The following is a 25,428-nucleotide window of genomic DNA, read 5'->3' as shown; positions in this document are numbered from 1 at the left end:
GTTGTTGTTGCTACATGTTTGTGTTTTCGTGTGTGTTTTGTGTGTGTGTGTGTGAGAGAGAGTGAGAGAGAGAGAGAGAGAGAGATTGTAAATAGTTTGAGAGCAGTTAAAAACCAACCCAGCATATTATGAATCTGGGAAATGTGCTACAAAGAATAATGTATCAACCAGAAGGGACAATAAAATGACTTTAGACACAAGTACATGAAATATCACTGGCTCCTGCTCATCTCATAAAATCAGCTGGCAAAACCCACCCGTAATATTTTTCTGTTTTCTTTTAAAACAAATGAAACATAGACATAAACAAATCAAAGTTTTTTCCATGATACCCGGTCCCTTCAAGGCATTTCACTAACTTGTTTTTTTTAACAACCAAGATTTTGGAAAGAAACTTTTACAATGGTTTCCTATCCCTAGTGTCATTTCCTTTTTTCTTCTTCTTGTATTTTTTTAAATAGTCTTGTTAATTTTTTATTGTTTCTTAAGTTATTTGGACATAATAATTATAGTAAATGTCCAAGACCTCTTGCTTCTGTTCCTAAAATAACTCTTAAAAATATCTCTCCCTTTCTATTTGTATCACATCTCCAATAACCTTTTTCCTGGACATGTCAACAATTCCCTTGTCTTTTCACATCTAGTCCTTAAATGAAATAAGTCATCTCTAATAATCTTAAACGAATATATTACACTCTTGTATTACACTGGGGGAAATGTTTGTTAGCTGGTTTTACATGGTCCCTTGTTTTTTTGTCAGTTTATTATTTTTTATTTTATTACTTTATTTTACTATTTTATTGTAGTAAGAACACTTAACATGGTATCTATCCTCCTACTAAACTTTTAAGAGTACAATATATTATTCTTGACTGTAGGAACACTGTTGTACAGAGTATCTCTAGAGTTTACTCATTTTGCTTAACTGAAACTATACCAGTGAATCAGTAATTTTCCATTTCCTCACCTCCACAACTCCTGGAAACCACCATTCCGCTATGAATATCATTATTTTAGATACTTGAAGCAGTGTTTGACTGGCTTATTTCACTTAGCATAATGTCCTCAAGTTCATCTACATTGTTGTAAACTGCAGAATTTCCTTTTTTTTAGAGTAGAAATGTGGTCTATTGTGTGTGTATCTATACTTATCTATCTATATATATATAAATATATAGATCATATTTTATTTATTCATTAATCTGTCAATGAATATTTAGGTTGTTTCCACATCTTGGCTTCTGGGAATAGGGTTACAGTGAACATGGGAATGCTAAAATTTCTCTGAGCTCTTGATTTTTATTCTTTTGGATAAGTACTCAGAAGAGGGATTGCTGGATTGTATCGTTGTTCTAGTTTTAGTTTTCTGAAGAATCTCTGTACTGTTTTCTACAACGGCTGCACCATTTCACAATACCATCAACAGTGTACAAGGATTCCAATTTGGAGAGCATGGGAACATGCTATACATCTTTGCCAAAACTTGGTGGCTTTTGTTTTTTGGGTAATAGCCATCCTGATAGGTACAAGGTGAAATCTCATTGTGGTTTTTATTTGTATTTCCCTGATGAGTGGAGCTGAGCATTTTTTCATATACCTGTTAGCTATTTGTATGTCTTATTTGGAGAATGTCTGTTCAAGTGCTTATCTAATTTTTAATTGGGATATTAGATTTTTGCTACTGAGCTGTAAGAGTTCTTAGTATTTTGGAGATTAACCCCTAATCATATATATGGTTCATCAATACTTTCTCCCATTCTGTAGATTGCCTTGTCACTCTGTTGATTATTTCTCTTGCTGTGCAGAAGCTTTTAGTTTTATGTAGTCTCCCTTGTTTATGTTTTGTTCCCGTGCTTTTGGTGTCATAGCCATAAAATCATTGACAATATCAGTTGACCATGTATGCATGGATTTATTTCTGGACTTTCTATACCGTTACACTGGTCTATAAATTTGTCTTTATGCCAGTACCATATTTTCTTGATTACTGTAGCCTTATAGTATAGCTGGAAATCAGGAATTGTAATGCCTCCAGCTTTGTTCTTCTTTCTCCCCATTGCTTAGGCTATTCCTGGTCTTTTGTGGTTTCATATGAATTGGGAATTGTTTGTTCTATTTCTGGAAAAATGCTATAGGGATTTTGACAGGGTTTGCATTGAATCTGTAGATTACTTTGGGCACTATGTACATTTTAGCAATATTATGTCTTCCAATCCATGAATATGGCACATCTTTCCATTTGTTTGGATCTTTTTTCACTTTTTTCATCAATGTTTTGTAGTTTTCAAAACACAATTTGGTAGTTTTCATCTCCATAGTGAAGTTTATTCCTCAGTAGTTTACTGTTTTGGGTGATATTATAAATGGGATTGTTTTCCTAATTTTCTTTTCAAGTAGTTTGTTGTTAGTATACAGAAACACAATCAATTTTTGTATGTTGATTTTGTATTCTGTAACTTTACTGTATTTATTGATTAGTTTTAACAGTTTTTCTATGGAGTCTTTAGGATTTTCTCTATATAAGATCACGTCATCTGCAATGTTGCTAAGAGGTTACGATGAGCACATAAAATTGACCTTGGGTTCTGAAAGATCTAGCCCTTGGTATCATTCTTATGATCATGAAGGCCATTTTTGTGTCATTGTGGGGATTAAAACCTGATTGGGGAGGGCTTATGGTTAGACAAATATTGCAAGGAACAAAAATAAAATCTAAACTCTGTCAGAAGAGAAATATGAGACTGATATCTTTTCTCAAGATGGTTGTTCTTGTTAATTATTTTTCAGAATATTATACTGTCTCATATATGTATGTTATATATGTAGAATATGTATACCATGCAATATTTGTATTAATATTTACTATCAATAAGTCAATGTAAAAGAGCAAAACAACAGATCATCTTTACATATGCCAAAGAGTTTTTGTGGTATTTAATACATATTTTGTAATTTGTAAGTCATTGTAGTAAACTGTTCTAGGAAACGTCTATAATATATGAGTTGTCCACAGATTAATATTTAAATTCATATGTTTTAACTGAAAATCCCAATACCTTGCTGTAGCAGGCCAAATGATATTTGAATTCATGTGAGAAAAATTTTCTATCAGAATTGTCAAGAAAATTATAAAGTGAATAGTAATGATGAGGGATTTGTATGATCTGGATATAAAACTATATTACATTGTGAAAAACACATAAGTTGATTTTTAAATAGAATTAAAATCTTCTTAAAAGACCCGTGTGCAACAGTGTGTGCATGTGTGTGCATTACTCTGTTTATGTTTGTTTATTTATCTGTACACAAAATGACAGTGTGTCAAGATTGTGTGAAAAGATAGAACATTGACCAAATGATATGTGAACATTTGGTTTGCTGTTTTAAATAAAATGAAATAAAAATTTATCTTTTAGAAACAAATGTTTTAAATGTAAAGGAACAATATCATAATTGGAAAATTAGCCAAAAATATAGGTGTGCATTCATCTTATATGATTAGAGAGATATTCTGCATGATGCTTAAAAGAAAATTTTATAATATTTGATCATGTTGATATTTTAATGTGCGCATTCGAATACAGTGTATATAGAGATAGAAGGTAAAAGCAGGCATAAACTGAGCATTTACTTCATATATACATATCTTTCTTAATACACCTAATAGTAAAGAGAATTATAAATCAAAATGAAAAAGACAAAGAAACCAATAAATTTAGGAATTTGTAAAGTATATGTATAGATGCCAAGATATTATTTCCCCAATCCAATTTGCAAAAATGAAAACAGTTGTAAGTTCCAATAATAGCAGGTGCAAGAAGAAATCAACAGTTCCCTATACTACTGCTGCAAGTGCAGAATGGTATAATATTTCTGTTTTCCTTGAAATAAACTTGGCAGTTTACATCAAGCACAATTAAAAATAAGATTCTTTGTCCCAGCTATACTACATTTAGGAATTTTCTCTTTTATGGTAACCATAAATATACAAACATAATTACTACAAAGTTATTTTAGATAGGACAAGTATTAGACATAATTTAAACCTTAGCAATAGAAAACTGCTGAAATAAATTAGACTCATTTATAAGGTAAATTGCTAAACATAAATATAAAATGCAGGGGATATCTGATCGTGAACATGAAAAAATACCTATGATGGTAAACTTGGCAATTTCTAATTTACATTCATATTCATGTGCACATGTACATACCAGAGACAAACCTCATGTTTGGATTAAAGACTTATTTTAATTTCTTCTGTGAGGTTTCCTGCATTATTAGAATTTATATCATGAATGTATACTGATTTTATGATCAGAAAACATTAAAAGTCCATATAAAATATTAAAATTAATGATAACTTTGAGAGACCTGCTTTTCTTTTCTTAGCAAGCAAATCTGGCCTTTCATTACTTTTTTTATTTTCATTCCTTTATATAATATTTATTTCAGCATGTGTTCATGCACGTGTGTGTGTATATATATACCTCAGGTGAACTTCTGATGAGGCAGGAACTGCCCTTCATAATTGATGTCCAGCATCCATGTTTATTGGGAATCATTCTATAGTCTGCAAACCAGCAAGGAGGTCCTTATAACAGCTATTCTCTGAGTTTTTTATAATAAAACTTTTTATAATTATTACATTGTTAAAGATATACAACTTAGATTTATATTTTTTTATATGGAAATATGGCTGGAATTTGAGAACATGTGAAGTTGGGCCTTCTCAGCTTCTAGAAGGTGAAAGCAACATGTAATCCATATTTCATGACTTACCTATGTATTGCCAAGTTCCTTGACAAACAACAAATCATTATGAATCCCATGTCCATATTGGCACGTGACTAGTTTGAAAATGTTAGAGTTGATTGCATACAACTCTCACTCTCTCTCTTCTCTCTCTCTTTCTAGAAAGCTGGAACTTATAAAATTAGATGAATTTTTCAAGAGTCAATTCAGGGTTTTTCCAGGGAAAACCTCTGGAAGTTCGTTCTTTGCTTATCTTAAATTACCTATACAAGAGATAACATAGTTGTATCTAGAAAATAGATTTTAAAAAATGCACTCTAACATCTAAAACTAACTTAAAAAAAAAGAATAGAAAAGAATGGAAAGAAAACAAAAGATCTTACAGAACAAAAAAGAACTACTTTGGATGTAAGCTAGAAATAAAATTTCTCTTATTCCAAGTGTTGTCAAATAAAGTCAAATTAACTCAGGTAGCAATTCAAAATATAGTGCTAAAAAGAGCAAAATTAAAAACAAAGGAGAAAAATAATTGATAAAACATTATTAATACTCAAAATAGAAAGTGTTCTCAAACATCATAAAACAAGTTTTGAGGAATACGTGCAGCGTAGTTATCATTACTTGATATTTTCCATATATTATCTCATTTATTTGAACATTTTTCTATTCTCCCTCAATAGTATGGAAATTCTATGAGTCAGTGAACTTGCCAGACTTTTAGTGATTAGAAAATTACATTAAATGGTATAATTTCCATATATGTATTCTAACTTGCTTTATTCTCAGTGCTAATTATTTTTTAAGTTTTATTCTTAGAGATTTTAAAAATTGTTTTCTGAGACCCTCTCTCCCTAACCTATAACTTCTTACAAAAGATCTATTTTCTCCTTTATAAATTGCTTGTTCATAGAAATGAAATGGTCAGGTTAAAATTAAACTTTTTAAAGCATGGTCTTAAGTTACTTATTCAAAACACTTTAATATATTAATTAATTATAACTGTTGCCTTACTAATATGCAAACTCCTTGCTGGACTGCAGATTCTGTGGCAAAGGTTCCCAAAAATATTTTTGTGGACTTCCCATGTACCTCAAAGGAACATACATCTGCTGGATGCTGTCACCTCAACCCCAGGTGCATCCTGGCACAGCTGCACAACTACTGTCATTTTTACCTGAGTTGAAAAGTTTAGGGAGCACTGGTAAATGACATTCTACTACCCTTATGAAGAAATGAAATAAGGTACATCTAGCATGGGTTGTTCTTAGATATTCCAAGCAGTAACCTTTTGACCATTTTAAAGGTAATTAGTCCCCCAAACCTTTTATTTGACAAGTTGGGCCCAGGGCTCCTGCCATCGGTTGTGATACAGTAAGCCAATCCAAGGCTCGGAATGAGAAGCCAAAAGGAACCTCAAAATGTGTCTGGGGGGACAACAAAGCCAGGCGAAAAAAAAAAAACATGCAGACAGTCTGAAGAAGGAGACAGTGTTAAAGGGCAGGAAGGAAAATAAGATTAGGGAGGAATTTGATTTCTAGGTATACCTTCAGCTTGGCTACTTTTCTTGGAAGATCCTGAGTTTGAGGTCTTCCTATTATGGTGGGTATATATCAGTAGCCTATTTCTGATTCTTCTCACCTTTCCTGCAGGAATATACTCAGAAGGATAAGGAGGATGAAGTCTCTAGAGCTAAGCATTAACTCTAAATTGCATATACATGTGACCAAAAGCAACTGAGGCAGAAATGAAGCAGAAAGAGGTGACAGTGCAGCCACAAAGAAGGGGAAGATAGAAGTGCCTGATATAGGCAGAGGTCAGAAATACTTGAACACGCTCAATCTTAGAAAGATAGAGTTCCATCCAGGGCCCAGGATGGGGCAGCCAACGTTCCTCACTGTCTCATTTTGTTAGTGGACAATTTTTATTTTATTTTATTATTATTATTTTTTATGTTTCATACTTTGACTGAAAGGATAGACCCTTAGCCTGGGTTAATAACAGGGCTCAATTCCAACTCTCTTGTTTGTACAGCTGAAAACTTTGTCTCCCCTCCTTTTGTGTTCAGTTTATCACCTTTCATGTTCAATTCGTGTTTTATTCTAGTCAGCTGAGGTCATCTTTCACTTCCTCGCATTTTCAGGCTTTTATTTTAAAATATTATTATTATATTTAATTTCGTGTGTCTAATTGTCTTGCCTCCGTATTTTTTTAAAAAAATTGAATGGGTTCACATTGTTCAAAAATCATAGATTCCATATAACTCAGTATGAGAGAATCACCTGGGCAAAATCCAGAGCAGAATGTTAGACAAATAAATGTCTTAGAAAGAAGGGAAAGAAAAATTTCAAAGAAGAAAGGCAAACAGTTCCAGCAAACAATACTGGACCTACATGTGGTAGAGAGGAAAGGATTCAACTTGAAACAAAGGTAGTTGTTTAAAAAAATCAACTCAGCCTTCCTGAAAGTACAGGGGAATGCCAGAGACAAATTAAATACTAGAGGTATATCCTGTTAGAAAAAAATATACACATATAGCAGAAACAAATGCCTCTCAAAATCTGGAACCTTTAATATCTGAGGGAAGATAATCAATGTTTGGAGGGCAAATGGCAGATGTGTTGGTCTTCACCAGGCCAGTAGGGTCACAGGGTGCAGGATCATCAGTAATAGATTAACTTTGGAAACCTGTCCAGGACAATTCTCCATTGGGAAAAAAAAGAGATGGTACTTTCCCAGGAGATGGGTTTCTCAGGCCTAAGCAATTCTACAGCAGGAGCTAGTAGAAAAAACAAATATGCCCTGGGACTGAAAATGCCTATTCACAAGGACTAGTGGTGGCTATGTCATTAAAATTGCCTGCTTTAAAGAACTGTAGAAGAAAAACAATAATAGGAAAAACAACAACAGCAGCTATCTGTTAGGCAATATATTTATATTTGATCCTTTTAACAACCTGATTAAGTAGATGATATTACTAATACACTTGAAGAAGAAGAGAGTGACACAGAGGTTAAATAGTATGCCCCAGATCATAGCTAGTGAGTGAGAGTTGGTATGTAATCCCATACAGTCTGACTCCAGAATTAAGTCCTTAATGCAATGTATGGAGTGATATGCTATTAAGTCAACTACTGAGTGTGTATTTATATGAATCCACTTATCACCTTAAAGTTCAATTTAGTTACTTTAGTTAACTTAGATCAATTCTGTCTACACCGATCTTGACCTTCTTGTCTGACTCCATAGATTTATTTAAAATAAAAACATACAGAATGAACTATGCTTCCAGTAAATGCAAAGGCACTTCACAGGCGACTCGATTAGTGTCAACTGCTCTTAATGCTTTTGACAAATAGCAAATTACTTGCAGACAAGCAAGCAGATGCTTCAAAATGGACCTGCGATAAATGATAAATGAAAAGAAAGCTAAGTTCAAAGCATGCCGAATTCCACACCTGCTGTTGAGTCAGCCCTGAGTGAGTGAAGTTTTACAGAAAGCAAACAGAAGGCCAGTTCTCTGTCACTCTATCAGTTTATCAATGGACATTGATTTGTGAATTCTCCTCACTTTCACCTACTTCTTCTAGGTTCCCTGGAAAAATATACTTAAGAGCAAACAAACAAACAAAAAACAGAACTCAATTCGATTGATTAGTGCACTAAACGTCCACTTGCTTCACTAAACTTCATCATTCTTGTTCTGTAACCTGATACTTCTTCAATGCCTCTTCCTCACTATGGTTTTAAACTCCACAGCGGTAGAGACTATGTCTGTTTTTTAATTGCTTTCTCTTTTATGCCTAACACAACACTTAGCACATAGCAGGAGATCAATAAATGTTTGCCAAATGAAAGAATACATGACTCACAGGAGCACAATAAATATTTGCTGAATGAATGCATAAATATTTAGATAGAAAAGTTTCCACTACAAGTCAGAAAGAATTCCAATATTTATAAAAATTTTCTATTACCATGAATTTACCTAAAATATGAATAATTGAAATAAGGGCTCATCATTATTAGTGTCTCTGGCCATTCTTCCAACCCATCATTTTCTTATTAGAGGTGGTCTAGTTTCCTTGTCCTCACACCTGGGGTAAGCTGCTATTTCCCAGTTGCTCTGTGACTTGGCACTTGAAGACTTGTTTAGAATGCTTGTCCTTGTTTTTGAGGCTAACCACAGTCTCATGAAAGTGTTACGATTATTGCAATAATAAGCAGTTAAGTACACAAATATATAAAATGTCTAAAGTAACTCGTTTGGTGTTATACACAGCAAAGGAGCAACACAAAATTTCTGGTATAATTTGTTTTAGAGTGAAATAATGCATAGGAATTTTCTACATAAACTTTAATATAAGTGAATATATGTAAGAATTAATGAGTGATTAATCAATAACTGATTATCTACCAGTACAGGGCACTTGGTTGTAATTAAATGCTCTGCTCACACTTCTTTACAACTTTACTGATCCCAGCTTTTAGAGCTTCCATTAAAGGAAAGTCATAGGAAATCAGAGGAAAAGTTTAAAATAGAGAAGTGTATAAATGAACTACCAGCAATGAAATTGCAATCTGCATACATTTTTTGTCTAGAAATGCATAATATTTAAAATCATGTTAAATAAATAATAGATCCTATAGACATAATCTCTCAAGAAATTGAGATTAACTTGCCTAAATCTCAGTCTTCTTATCTGTAGAATGGGAACTATAATAAATATTTTACATTTTGGGTGGGGGGGAGAGGATACGAGCATTATGGAATTTATCTGCCCCAAATTTTCAGCAGACTTCTGTGAATAGTTGTTTGAATTTTCCATTCCATTTTTTCTATTTAGAACGATTCTAATCTGTTTTAGTTTTGTCAATTTTCACTATTTTTCTACTTCTATATCATTGATTTCCACTCTAATCTTGATTATTTCCTTTCTTCTGCTTGCTTTAGAGTGACTTTTTCAGTGAATTAAGGTGAAAACTTGTTATTTATTTAAGATGATTCCACACATTTAATATAGCTCTTACAGCTATAAATTTCCTTCTAAGCACTGTCTTTTGTTGCATCCCATAAATTTGTCTGCATTTTCATTCATCTCAAAGTAGTTCCTAATTTCCTTAGCAATTTCTTCTTTGACTCATTAGTTATTTATGTGTAGGTTGTTTATTTCCACATATTTGTTCATTTCCCACATTTCTGTTTTGATTTCTAATTTTGTTTTCATTCTGTTCAAAGGACATACTTTGTATGATCTTAATAATTTAAAATTTATTGAAAGGTGCTTCATGGCTTTGCATATGGTCTATCCTGGAGAATGATTCATGCACAAGTATCCCTGGGAGATTGGTTCCAGGATGCACTTCATATACCAAAATCTGCAAATGCTCATGTTTCGTCTATAAAATGGTGTAGTATTTGCATATAACCTACTCACATCCTCCAGTATACTTTAAATCATCTCTAGATTACTTATAATACCTAACACAATGTGATTGCCATGTAAATACTTGTAAATACAATATAACAATGACACAGCAAGAGACTTTGCAGATATGACTAAGCTAAAGATTTTGACATGGATACATTACTCTGGATTATCTGAGTGATGTCAGAGTATTCCTAGGGATTCTCATAAAAGAAAGGAGAGAAGAGACATAGTCTGATAAAAAAAGATGTGATGACGAAAGCAGAGCTCTGAGGGATATGATTGTCTCTCAGAATCTAGCAGGATTCTCTAGAATCAGAAAAAGACAAGGAAACAGATTCTCTTGTAGTTCCTTCAGCCCAGCTAACACGTTGACTTTTGTCCCAAAAGACCCATTTTGGACTTCTAACCTTGAAAAATGTAAAATTACCAATTTATATAAATATTTTTAAATCACTAACTTTGTGGTGATTTCTTACAGCTGCAATAGAAAACTTACACAGTGCATTTTTCTCTCTCCTCCCTTATAGGTACCCCTATTATGTGTATGTTAGTCTGCTTAATGACACACACATTTCTCTGAGACTCCATTCATTTTCCTTCATTTTTTTACCTCTTCCTTCTTTGGACTGTATATCCTCTATTAATCTGTCTTAAACTATGCTATTTTTTTCTGCTGATAGTGAAATCTACTGTTGAGTCTCTCTAGGGAATTTTTCCATTTTAATGGTTGTACAGTTGACCCTTAAACAACATGGGTTTGAACTGTGAGAATCCACTTATATGTGGATTTTTTTCATTAAATATGTACTACAGTACTACATGATCCATGGTTGGTTGAATCTGCAGATGTGGAACTGTGAATATGGATGGCTAACTGTATAGTTATACATAGATTTTCGCCTAGGGAGAAGGTTGGCACCCCAACCCCTGCGTTGTTCAAGGTTCAATTATACTTGTAAAATCAAGAATTTCCATTTGGTTCTGTATGATAATTTCTCTCTCTTTGTTAATATCCTGTATTTGGATCAGACTTTGTCATTATATGTTCCTTTTCTTTTTTATGCATGGTTTATTTTCATTCTTTGAAGCTATTTCTCATGGCTACTTTTAAGATTTTTTTCTATTAAGTCAAACACCAGTGTCATAGGTCAGTTCTGTTGGCTGCTTATTTTCCTGCGAATGCATCACATTTTCTTGTTTCTTTGCTTGTCATCTTTCATGAAAACTAAAATTTTAGATAACATACTCTTTCAACTCTGGATAATGACCCACTGCCCCTTCCTGGGATTTTCATTGTTGTTTGCTTGTTTATTTCTTTAGTGATCTGGCTGGACTATTTTGATGAAATCTACCTCCCTTGCAGTGTAAATCCTCTATCATTGCTCCTCAGAAGGAGCAGCCTTAGGTATGCATTCAATCACCATGGGATGACAACGGTTTCAGCAGGGCTCTTCTAGACTGTCTCTAATCTCTCTCAAGATGTCTACCTCCTCAGGTTTTACATCCAGCTGTTAGCCTCTGATACTTTTCTGCTGATTGTGCTATTGGTTTCAAAAATATCTTGCGACATAGGTTCATCCACAGTCCAATACACAGTCCGATACGATTTTTTTTTATTCTTTTTTTTTTTTTTTTTTTTTTTTCAGGAGTAGCTTTTGACGACAGCCTTTGAAATTTGTTAGGACCCAAGAAGGGCTCTTCCTACCTGTCTCTTTCCCTGGTTTTCTCTGGTAAACTACCAAGCTTATGGCTTTCTTTATAGCTGTCATGGAGCTACTAGCCTCATCTCAATAGTTCACCACCCAAATCTCCATTGTTTTTGAGAACTCCCTTACTCTTGAATTCCTGCACATCAGTTCCAATAAAGTCAGTTTCCATGGGGAGAGCTTCAGATATCTCTATTCATATAGCCTGTCTCTTTCCCTTGGCAGCATCTCTGGAGCTGGTGGCTGAGAGAGTGGCTTGCTTATCTCAGAGTGACACTTGCTTTATGAGCAGAGCACTGGGCAGGGGCAGTGGTCTCTTGTTTTCCTGGCTTTTATATCCCTATTTGTGAGTGTGATAAGGACAGTAGGGTCCCCAATGTTCTTGGCTTAGCATCCCTGGGATAAATTGTCTATATTATGACTGTGGACTGGGTAAAAGAGGGACCTCCTGATATCTTGGGGTATTTGCCTGAAATTTAGCTTCTGCTCTGCTGAGCTGGGGTGGGAGAAAGTGTGAAAAATGCTGGTGACTCCCCATCTCAGAAGCTACAGGAAGAGAAATCCTATCTTATTGGCTATACCCGCCCCAAAGGAAGTTTCCATTATGTTGAACTGGGGAGGGGGAGGAGTAAGGGAGTGGGTTGTGGCTCAGATGTCACAGACGCTCACTGTGCTTACTGAGATTTAGTAGATTTTCTTTAATGAATGTTTATTTCCTGTATGTTCTTAGAATAAGCTCCAGAAACTGTGAATGGTTATTCTTAAATAATTTTTTAATGTTATTTTTGTTTACTGAGGAAGTCTTCACACCACAATTCTGTAAGTAAATCCCCAAAATATTATTTTTAAGTCCCACATTAAGTTGGATTTGCCTAAAAATCTACCTACCTTAAGACAGTATTGTATATTCAAATACTTCATTATCTGATGAGCAATTTAATTCCTAAATGACTCTGACTTTCCTTTATTCTTACATATTTAATATATTTGAAAATTAAGGATTTCCTTTTTATTTTATTTAACTCTGAGAAATAAATGGTTTTATTAAAAATATTCCTTATTTATCTACTCCTGAATTTTAATAATATATTTAATGTTTTCACAAGTATAAGAAAGTAGAAATAAAAAACATGTTACTTATGAAGAACTAACTCTTCGTAGAAGCAGATATGTAATAATTATTTTCAAAGTGTTTATTAAAGAGTACACAACTACAAATAATAATAATTTGAAAAACTGTGTCGATAAGTCAATTATTTTCACAGACCATAACATGTGTTTGCCTCTAAATGGCAGTGCTTTTTAAAATATAGTTTCCAATATTTTATTATTTCAGCTGCTTTAGGACTAAGTAATATTTTACTGATGAGTTATAATTAGATAAAAGAACAGAAATTATGGTTGATAAAATAATTGCTTCCCTGAAAGAAAAATAAAGTTTTTTACATTGTAGAACAGTACAATCAATTAGTATATACATTAGTGGCACTTTTCATCTATTTTAAAATCTCATTATTTTATTTCCTAATGCTTTTCAATAGTCAATTGTAGAAGAACTGTTGAAAAATTTTTAATGGAATTATAGATTTTTTTGAGAAATGTGAGCTAAAACTGATTATTTTGCTTGAAGGTCACTTTTTAATAAAAAATGCTCAAAGTATATTCAGGTTAAAATTTTAAAATGCAGATAAATCAATCTAGTATCATTTATATTCTTAATTTGAAAGAGTTAGAAGTCTATGAGGATTTCTAGTATTGCCACTAATGAATGATGGACTTTCTTTTTCATAGTTAAGCAAAATATTGATTATGGTTGTTGCTTTTAAAGTAATTATGCCAGGCAGAAAAACAAAGGTATGTGAGTACAGGCTTCCACCAAGTTTCATATCGTTAAATTACCCACCAGAGAGAAACTGACTTAATTGTCTCTCTGACCCCAAACTCTAAGATGCCAAGAAAATATCCCCTGGAAATATTTACTAAAATCTGGCTTATAGAACACATACATATAGGATGCACTTAAGTCTAATAAATTGTTTTAGCCATTTGTCCCAGTTTCAGTGCATCCTGCAGTCGATTTGTGAGAGATTATCCAATGCCAGGAAACCTTTCATTGTCTTAAACATGGGGCATTACCTTAGAAGCTATGGCCCAGATTGGGATTTGAGCCAGATGAAAGGAGACTGCAGTAGGAGTATAATGAGAGGACCAGGTACTCAAGAAAGCATTAAGTGGCAAGAGAGTGGAAGTGAGCCTTCTGAATAAAAGACTAGCTTTTCCTTTGTCCCTCTCTTGATGCCTGTTTCTCGTAAGTTTAATTATAAACCAAATCAGATCAAAAGTTCTTCCTTTATTCCCTTTTCATTCAATTTAAAAATTTTAATGTTCTAGTTTTATGACTAGTTTGGTGTACCTTCATCAACATTTTCTAGAACCTCTCTTCAGTGTTAATACATCTATGACCCTGGAGCACATTGATAGGCACTGAAATTGGTGGGAGAGTTTAGTGTGTGAATATGTCCATGATTTTGTGTATGTGATAGAAGAGAGAGAGGTGAGTGGGAATATACACTAAATCAATAATTTGAAACATGGCATACTAAAAAATAGTCACTTCTCTCACAATTATATCACTCACAGACACGTACCAACTTTTTACTCTCCTCTTATCACCAAGGTAAAATTTACTTATCAAAGAAGACTATCTTCAGAGAAAAACACATTATACTGTACTGATTTTGGAATAGTAGGTTCTCAATCTTTTTAATATATAATCTTCTTCCTTAGAAAATAATTAAATGTTTAATCCTTCACTTTACAGTGGTTATGCTTTTATTTCTGCTAATTGGGAAGCTATCCATTGACCAAAAGCTCCATACATAAATACTGTCTATTAAACATAATATCATCTACAAAATTTTGAAAAATATATTCTTACATGGAGGTAGGTGTGTTAATTAGATGGGAGGAATCCTTTCACTGTGTATATCAAATCATCATGATGTATATTTTAAATATGTTACAATTTTATTTGTCAATCATACTTCAATAAAGATGAAAAGTATATTACACATATGTAGACCACATGATTTTTCTTTTAGTCTTCAGGTAATCCTTGGTGTGCACAAAGATTTAACACTTCTAAAAATAAATTCTTGCTCCTAGGTGTCCTAGTGCATAGGACGGGGACCACTGGTTTAAAAGAGTGGTTTTAAAGCGATTTTGGTGCACGAATATTTCTTCAAAGGAAATTCTCACTTGAGAGGTCAATGGACTCAACAAATGGAGCTAAGTTGCTCTGCCTGGATTTTTGGATTTCTGTCCAGTTCACCTGCCCCTCTCCCTTGTACACCACTCCTCCTATCTCCTCCCCTGAGTTCCTCTTTGCACTCTATGGGATGAGCATTGAACCAACTTCAATGACTTATAAGAGAATTTATCCACGTAGGCAAAATCAGATCAAAGGACTCTTTCTAAAGCATAAAGTTTTAAATGACTAGATATGGAGTTACAACTTTAAACATAAAGTTTAAAGAACTTGAATTTCTCTGTTAAATCCTACTTGGAATTCTTCTTTTTATTGAAGTATAACTGACCTACACTATGTCAGTTCCAGGTGCACAAGGTAGTGATTTGATATTTCTATAATGATAAAATGATCACCACAATAAGTATGGTTACCGTCTATCACCACACAAAATTATTACAATATTATTGACTACATTCCCCATGCTGTACATTTCATTCTTGTGACTCATTTATTTTGTAACTGGTAGTTTGTACCTCTTACTATTTGAAATTCTTAAAGCAGAATTTTTCTCAACAGTAACCACAGGATTAGAAATTTATGGGAAAGAACTGTTGTATGTTTCGTTGAGCTACATTTCATGGTAGAACATATTGCAGTTGGTTATCTGACCTAGAATGGTGAACTCTGAGTTATTTTCAATTATTATTATTCTATTATTCATTTTTAAACTAAGATGGATATTTAGATTTTCTAATAACAATGGCTCTTCTGTTTATTCACTTTTCATTAAGTCTAAAATGTAAGGAGTTGTACACTTGTTTCTCTTTAGGTTAAAAATTGGATTCAGGAAGTCTATGTTTTTCATCCTGTTGAAAGCATAATTATGATTATTTATTAACATCTTTGACTTATTGACTACTTTACTGCCAAGTGTTTTTGTTTTGACACAACTTAATGCTGCATTCTGTGCTTTAAATACATTATCTCATTTAGAACTTTCAATAATCCTATAAATTAGACATTATTATAACAGGCATTTTCAGATGAGGAAACTAACATCCAGCAGGTAAAATAATTACCTGCTCAGAGTGTTTGAAGTGAGAAGCCAGGTTCAAATTCAGACCTCACATCAGAGCACTGATTCTTATTCATATATTAAAATGTCTAACAAAATGTTTTTAAATCTTCATTTCTCCTAAGAGGATATAAGGTTGAATAACATTTAATGCACATTTTCCATAAAAGAATAATGAATACTTAGTATAAAAATACAAAACAGCAGAAAGAGAAATTAAATCACCCATTTTTATAATGCCTACCTTAAAACACTATTGCAACGTTGTTGGCTTTTCCTTAATCTCATACAATATTTGCATAACTGTGAACATCATACCTGTGAAATTCTATATGCTTCTTTCTTAATTTCACATAACATAAGCATTTTTCATATGATTATGCCATCTTTTAAAAACCATTTTAAAAACTTCATAATATTTTACTAAAACAGTAAGTATTCAAGAATAGTTAGGCATTTAGTTATTACAACATGGTCTCTATTATAAATCTGTTCATAATAGAACACGTTTTATTTTTCAAAATTGTAAATATTTTCTTAAAAGAAGTTTATAAAAGTGGAGTTATCATTTTAAGTGGCTATAAACACAGCTGTTTCTTTTGGGGTTTTTTGCAGTACACGGGCCCCTCACCGCTGAGGCCTTTCCGCTGCGGAGCACAGGCTCCGGACGCGCAGGCTCAGCGGCCATGGCTCACGGGCTTAGCCGCTCCGCGGCATGCGGGACCCTCCCAGATTGGGGCACGAACCCGCGTCCTCTGCCTTGGCAGGTGGACTCCCAACCACTGCGCCACCAGGGAAGCCCAACACAGCTGTTTCTTTTTGTAGAATACCAACATATTTCCAAAGGCTACTACAAGTTAACCATTTCAACAGACATGCATAAATGTGCACACTTTACTACATGTCACAAGTCTGCCTAACATTATATCATTACATCAAGCAACAAACTATCTGGAAGGTACTACAGATGAAAGCTACATCTTATACCTACCCATCTCTCTCCCTTTTAAAATACCAGTGAAACAGCAGGGGGAGGAAATGGATTCATATCTTTAAAGACTTAAGGAAAATATTCAAAGCACCAATGACAGTGAAAGAAGGTACACAAGCATTCCTCCAATCATTCCCCCATGCGTGATTTCAAATGATTCAGTGATGCCATTACCATGCCTAGATCCAAGATCCACACAATTCCCTTCAGACAGCTGTCACCTTGGCAGAAGCAGGCTAGAATATTTAAATGGAATTTTTATAAAAAATGGATCAACATACAACCATAGTTACTTCAAACTAAAGAAATGGACTTCATCCTTTTGCACATTGCTCTGTCATTCTTTCACTGACCCTTCAGTCAGTGTTTTTTCCATATGTCATCAAAATTTCTTTTGTTTAAAATTGTGATGATTAATTTTATGTGTCAACTTGACTGAGTCACAGGATACACAGATATCTAGGTAAACATTATTACTGGGTGTGTTTGACTGGGTGTTTTGGGAAGAGATTACCATTTGAATCAGCGAACTGAGTAAAGCAGATGGTTCTCCCCAATGTGGATGGGCAGTATCCAAACTGTTGAGGGCCTGAATAGAACACAAAGGTAGAGGAAGAATGAATTCACTTTCCACCTAACTCCCTGAACTCAGACATCAGTCTTACCCTGCACTCAGACTGGGAAGTATACCATTGGCTCCCCTTGTTCTCAGGTCTTAAGACCCAGACTGGAACTATAGTATATACCATATACTATATGCTTTCCTGCTTGATTGCAGCTTGGAGATGACAGATTGTGCAGTTCCTCAATCTCTGTCATCACATAAGCCAATTCTCTATAATCTATGAAATGACTACCTCTCTCCCCCTCTCTCTCTCCCTCTCTCCTGCATATAGAAAATAACATATTTATATCAGTATCTGTATCTGTATCTATAGCTACAGCTATATCTGCTTTTGGTTCTGTTTCTCTAGAGAACTTATACACAAATATCTATGTTCATTTTTTTTCTCTCCTTACTGCCTGAATTATGTTTTTATTATTGCCTTTCTATTAACTGTTATTTTAATGTCATCCTAGAGAATCCAACAGTATCCTCCACTTACCAAAGTTTACCATAAATTAATAATTTGAAAACTTTCTGTTAAAACACTTTAACTCCATTTATTCATACTTTAATGCAACAGTTGCTGGATATTTACTTCTATATGCTATACACCCGCACAGCATTATCATTGCCATTTTAATTCAGTCAATATTACGTTCAAGGACATATACATAATTACATATTTCCTTCTTGTTTTTTCATTTCTACTTCTCTAACCTTCCATCTGGGATTACTTTCTTTCTCATAAAATAAAATCATTTATTATTTTCTTTAGTGATAGTAACAAATCCCCTTTTATTCTGAAAGTGTTATAATTGTACCATTATATCTGAAGAACATTTTATTTGGGTAGAATTCTGAGTTGGCAGCAATTGTTGTTTTTCTCTCCTCAGCTTCTTGAAGGCATCACTTCATTTTCTACTGGACTCTAGTGTTTATTTTAATAAGCCTTCTGTCAGTATTTTATCGCTATTTTGAAAGTAATCAGTTGTTTTCTCTAGCTATATTTAATTTTTCTTTCCTTTTTTAAAAAAAATTTTCTCTTGGGGCAGTAGGTATCAATTTTTTTTTACAGTATGCTATGGTGTGTTTTCTTTGTTTTTATCTTACATAGAGTAAACAATCTTCTTGAATGTGTGGCTGAATACTCAGTTTTGAAAAATCTTTGTCAGTATCTCTTTTAAAATGTCGCTCTTCCACTCTCTTTCTCGACTGGGACACCAATCTTAAAAATTTTTTATTTGACCAGGTGGTGGTCTATCTTTCAGATCACAACTAATCTCTTCAGCCTTGTCTAATCAGCTGTTAAACCCAGTCATTGAATTCTTAATTTTATTTATTGGGTTTTCAATTCCAAACTTTGAATTGAGTCATTTCAAAAACATATATGTACAGTTATCTTCTGAAACATTTTTGTCTTCTGCATTTTAAAGCACAAATATTTTATAGACATGTTAGACAAAATTTGAAGGAGCTCACCAAATATACATGTATATATAAATCTCAAAAGCCCTTAATTTCAAAACTGAGCAAAGAACTTTATTTTCCAGCAAAATGCTAAATTTCTGCATCAAATAAAATGATTTTATTAAGAAGCTTAAATTTTATTATCAGTTATTTTTATAAAGCACATTTACAATTGACAACCTCACTATTGTACAACATCACAATTGACTTAATTTACCCTTTCTAAAAAAATATTCAGCAACTGCTTATTGCTGTTTAATAAATTCTATGCTATATCAGGATATGGGAAATAATTCAAAATAAGTATACTAGGGCTCAGAGATTAGATTTCCCTGGATATTTTCATAAATGATTTGAATAACTTATAGATACTGAAATTATAATTGCCACTGCAACTATGGGACAAGTAAATTAGATATATACTTCCAAAAGCAGTCTCAGTTTTCACTCTCTTTCTGATTACACTAACTTTAGGGCTGGATGGGCATGAAGTCACAGAGGTCTGAAGGACTGTGGTGCTTGGGACCAAGGACGTAATGGGATGTACACTTTAAGAATAAAAAAAAACCTAAACAGATGAGTCAAAGGATGTACCATTATGAAAGTTAGACAGAAAGAAGAATAGAAATAATCACACACACACAAAAAAAGAGAAATGAAGCAAAAGTTGAAGTTCAATTTAAGTGATGGGTTTGAGATATGGTCAGGCACTGGTTTAGTCCTTTTCCCGCATCTCTTCTGGGTCAGGAAAAAGAGAAACAAAACCCAAATAATTGCTAATGTGCTTCCCCAGCTTAGAAAATTTAACACCTCTAGACTAGATTGCCAGCCTTCAAACTCACCAAGTGGTATTTTACCATTATGATTTTTCCAGCTGATCTCTACCTAGAATGCTTTTTCTCTTTCAAGTATGTCCAATAGCAAACATTAAAGAGCTAGTTTAACTTTCAAACTTAACAGAAATCTTCCATTTCAACTACTGTTCCTACAAAAGTGACCTTGTGTTTCTGTTAACGCAGTACTTTGATTTTACTTCTTTTATCATTAAAAGATTTTCTAACCATTATTCTTGGGGTTATATCTGTGGTCATATCATTGTAAGTACATCTGGTTTTAAATAATCTGGGATGAATCTGGTTACTTTATAAATTTTGCACCTACCCTACTGTCTGCTAAATAATATGCTCTGAATAGTCAAGAGTATGCTTTTTTTTTTTTTTGGCCGCGAGGAGTGAAATGCAGGATCTTAGTTCGCTGGCCAGTTTTCTTCTATAAATAGTGAAAGTGAAGTTCACCATGATATCTGTGTGAAAGTTCTGCAACTAGACTTAACTAATTTGCATAAGAAAATAATAATGAATTTTTATTTCAGCAATGTCAATGCCACTCTTCACATTCACGTCAGTGCTTTCTATTACAAAATTACCTTCCTACATACAGCTATCAGAAGTTAGATCAAATTTATATTTGATTTGAAGTTTAAAAAAATACACAAGAACAATTTGTTGCCCTATATAACAAAGGCCCAGACATGCTGCAGAAGAATTTTAAAAATCTACAGTTTGCTAATTGATGTATAGATTTTTTTTCTGTGATTTATTTAAAACTTTCTTTATCCAAAGGAACAAAAATGATCATTATTGTCTATAGCAATATTCATAATACTTAAAGTTCTGTTCTATAGAAGCAAGTTTGAACTTGAAGAAAAATTTACAAACAAACACCTCACTCACACAATACAAAGTCAATTTCAGTCTGTCCTAACCATTTTGCTTTATGGAAAACTTACCGATTTATACATACTAAGGAAAATCTCCACAAAATTGAGTAAACTGGGTTGGACGTGAGTAGAGCACTTAGGTTTATACCATAATTAGGAGAGTATGCAAAAAGCGGGGTGGCAGAGATAGGGGAAATATAAATGAAAAAAATGCATAGCACCTATGAGTTTGATATAAAATAGATTGAGATGATCCTTGTGAAACACTATTCCCCACTCATGCTTCCAGAACACCAGGATGAAAAACCAGTCAATTATGTATGTAACTCAAAATATGGCTCAAAATACACTTTTTTTTCTCTAAAGATAGTCATGTTTGGTAGAACACGTGGATAGCGATTCATCAGAATCACTTAGGGAACTTTAAAAAATATAAGAACACAAACTTTCCTCAAGTTAACGTACATTTATTGAGTGCTTACTATACTACAGCTACTTTTTCAAAAGCTAAATAATTAAATTCTCTTTATATCTTCTTGAAGAGTTTCTATTTTATACATGAGAAATTTGAGTCTCAGTAGGGTTAAATAACTATATAACTCACTGGAATGAATTTCCATCGTCTTTACTGAAATATCTTCTCTTTTCTTATCTTTAAATTTTGAATTGATTTAGGCTTGTTTCTATCTGCACCACTATGATCTATGTGATTTCCTCAATCCACACAGACTTTAATACCATATACATGCTGGGCACACTCAAATGCATATTTCTGGCAAAAATCACATACAACTACAAATATCTCAATGGTCCCAGCTACTATTCCTTTGTCAAAAATATACTATCAATTCAACCAATCATCTAGTCAATAGAGAGAAATAAAAAGACCTCTCAGTTCAAGGCTCTATCAAGTTTTGATAAAGATGATATATCCATAAGGGGGGTATCTCTCCCACAATTTCAGGATCCATTTTGTCCATTGACATGGGTGTTCTCTATGAATATCTCTATTCAATACACCCTCCATCTTCAGTGTGGCATTAAGATAACTTCGCTCAGAGATGGGGTATAAGTGTACTTAAAGCCAAAGGTATTCAATACAAGTAACCCTTTCTGCAATATGTTTTTCTTCACTTTGAAGAATTCTAAATCATCTTCAAATACTCTCTTGAAAACAACCAAGTGCTTGAGTTATTTCTGAATAGAATTCTCTGCCCTCTGGATCCCCTAAAATTTTTTATCTATTTGATGGTACTTGTACTGTTCCTCGTGTTTCACTAATGAATACACAATGCCAGGTGAGTTTATTCTTTTGTATTTAAACAGAATCTACTCAAATCATCCTGCTGGAATAACCATGCCTTTTCCACTTATAGCCACCAAATACCTGATTTCATAAATGTCTCAAAGTCTGCAGATGTTCTTTTCTCTTTATTCAGTGCCATTTTAGAGGTGAAATATAGCCTACTTTGCTTGATCTTCCCCCACTAAATTTTTTTTTAAAATAAGATAAAAATGTGCACCCATGAAATTTGTGTACACAGAACTTAGTTATATTTGGGGGAAGCTGGAGGAAGAGCAATTTTGTATCAGCAAAACAGTTTAAAATACTAAGAAAGTTTCTATTTATAAAGTCATTTGCCCACTTGTCATGGGAGATTTCTTTCTTGACCATGTTCCCCCACCACTCCAATCTCCAAAATCCAGTCTTATCCTACGGTTTTAATTTCTCCATACTAATTTCCTTTCCTCCTTTCTCCATATCCTCCAACCTCAAATTCATAGTCCTTAGGCTATCTTTGGATTTTACTATTTCTTTCCAAATAATATCTTCTGGTTCTCAATGTCTAGATTCAAAGTGGTTTGGCAAGACATTTTACTTAATAAAAAAGACTATCTCTAACCTAAGAAAATTCTGATGCCAGGTGAGATGGCAATATATTTTTACCCTGTTAAGATTATGTATTTGAGCTTCTCTCTTAAGTCCTTTATTGGAGATGACCAATGATTTCTTAATTGTAAGACTTGCTCTTTATGTATCTTGCAGTGAATAGCATACATTTATTCATATAGAATGTACAAATGTATGTGAACATATGCGTGTGAGCATACATAATTATAAATTTCTTAACTACCATCTTTAAAAAAACTCCCTAACTCAAGCTGACCTTTACTTTTTAGAATAAGAACTATTATTTAAACACAGCCAACTATGCCTTATTGCCAACAAAGGTTATGATTTATAGATCACATCTGCCCCAATTCCAGGCAGATGCCTAACTGCATTTGGGATTAACAATCTGTGCTTAGGGAGTCAAGTAAAAATAGAATAAATAAGTGGCAAATTAAAATGTATTAGCAAAAAATTACCATTATTAGTTACTAAAATCATCTGAGAAATGGAAAGAAAATAAAACAATGGAAATAACAGTGAAGTAGAAATTTAAAATTATACTTTGAGGATACTTTTGATTTTCAACAGGGTGATGGTTAATAGAAATAAACCCATATTTTGGTACACAGAACTTGGAGTTTAACATCAGTCCCTATTTATAGAACCTTGTGGAAAAGATAATTTACATTATTTATTTATATTTCTGCCATGTAGAACAGATTTGTAGCCATTTATAGTGACATGCATGATAAATGAATAAAAGATAATTGAAAAATCAAGACCAGAGCTCATAAGAAAAAACAAATGTGTTAATAGTAAAGGTTAAACTTTCATTTGAATCTAAGCTTCCTGGAAACTAAGACCAAAACAGGAAAACTCCCTGTTAATGTACTTCCTGGGGGCTACCTAACGTGCCAGTTGCTTTCAAGAGACAAATCTGATAAATTCCCTACCACCAGTCTCTGAACCTGTTTTCTCACTTACATAGTGGACATAATAAAAATATTTCCCGGGAATTTCCTGGTGTTCCAGTGGTTAGGACTCCTTGCTTCCACTGCAGGGGGCACGGGTTGAGTCCCTGGTCGGGGAACTAAGATCCTACAAGCCATGCGGTGCGGCCAAAAGAAGAAAAAAAAATTTTTTTTTAATTTCCTGGTCACTTTCAAGACTCTTGGAAATTGTAGATAATGCTGATTAAGTCAGCTGGGTTGTGAGTTACCAGGAGTTACTTGCTTATGGTAACTCTTTCACCCCACCCGACTTACAGAGTTATATCCTATCAGGGAGGAAGAAATTTTCCTCTACCCTTCTAGGTTCTTCTGGCTGGTCTAAGAATTAAATTGACGTGAAACAGATTGACAGGAGAAAATCAAACAAAGTTTAATAACATGGATCCATGGGAGAGACCCAGGAAATTGCGTAACTCAGCAAAATGGCCAAAACCCTTACCTTCAAAACTGTCTTCAGCTAAAGACAAAAGAGGAAGTTGGGGGTAGTGGTTTGGGACTTCAAAGGGGAGGAAGGCAATTAACATGAAGATGGAAAAGCAAATGTTTGGTAAATAAATGTTTGCTGGGCCAAGCACAGAAAATGGGACACAGAGTGGACCCTGATCTCTACTGTTTCTCCCACCACACCTAGCTCATATTCTTTGCAGGTATCTCTGGTGATAGCTCTATTCCAGTAACAGGGCCTCTGTCTAAATTCTTACAGGCAGTTACGGGGAAGGTCAAAGTTTCTTTCTGAGTCTTTTGGACCTTGATTCTTTCCATTCCAAATGATCTGCATGCCAAAGAGACATTCCGGTGACAAATTTTGCTCCCCTACAGTCCCCAATGACTAGTGTGCTTAAAATTTTTGTACCTGGATCACAGATAGCCTAATTGGATACTCATTATTGGGTATGTAAAATTTGGACTGGGAAACAGCAAAAACCGGAAATCACTGGAACTGAGGTTTATTAATGGCAGCTGGCTGAAGAGGTCAACAGACTTCTCCAAAATTGTTTGTTCAGCTCTTTCTTCACCTCTCTGAGTTACTCCATCTCCTTCTTACGAATTCAATCTGTTACTGAACCTTAACTAATACAGAAACACCAATTAGATACAACGTAAGATTTGGTGTGGTGGGGAAAATGATATAAATATGAGCCTTTCTTTTTCTTATTAGTGGTAGATCAAGCACGGTTCTCAACATTGCCAGCAAAGTGTTAGCTGATTTAATTTCCCTATAACGTTTTTGAGATATGTTTTCTTTCACTGTAGTTGAACAGGCACTAGGAATTCTAAATAAATAGAGCTTCTCAAGAAAAAGTAATTAACAGTGTGTACAGAACCAGAGCAGTTCCATGGACATAATAAGTTTAGTAACCTTGAGGGAAAAATCAGCATTAATGAAGAGTAATCATGAAAATCTTATCAGCTGGAGCATTTAAAACAAAACAATTAAGAGACTTTCATTTAACAATTGTTCTTAATATCATTTTGGGACTTTAAAGAAAAGAGTTCTCTCTTTAACCTCAATTTAAATGAAAA

The sequence above is a fragment of the Mesoplodon mirus genome (assembly GCF_964341445.2).
Source record: "Mesoplodon mirus genome assembly, chromosome: 2".
Lineage (NCBI taxonomy): Eukaryota > Metazoa > Chordata > Mammalia > Artiodactyla > Ziphiidae > Mesoplodon > Mesoplodon mirus.
Note: the sequence above shows the minus strand (reverse complement) of the source record.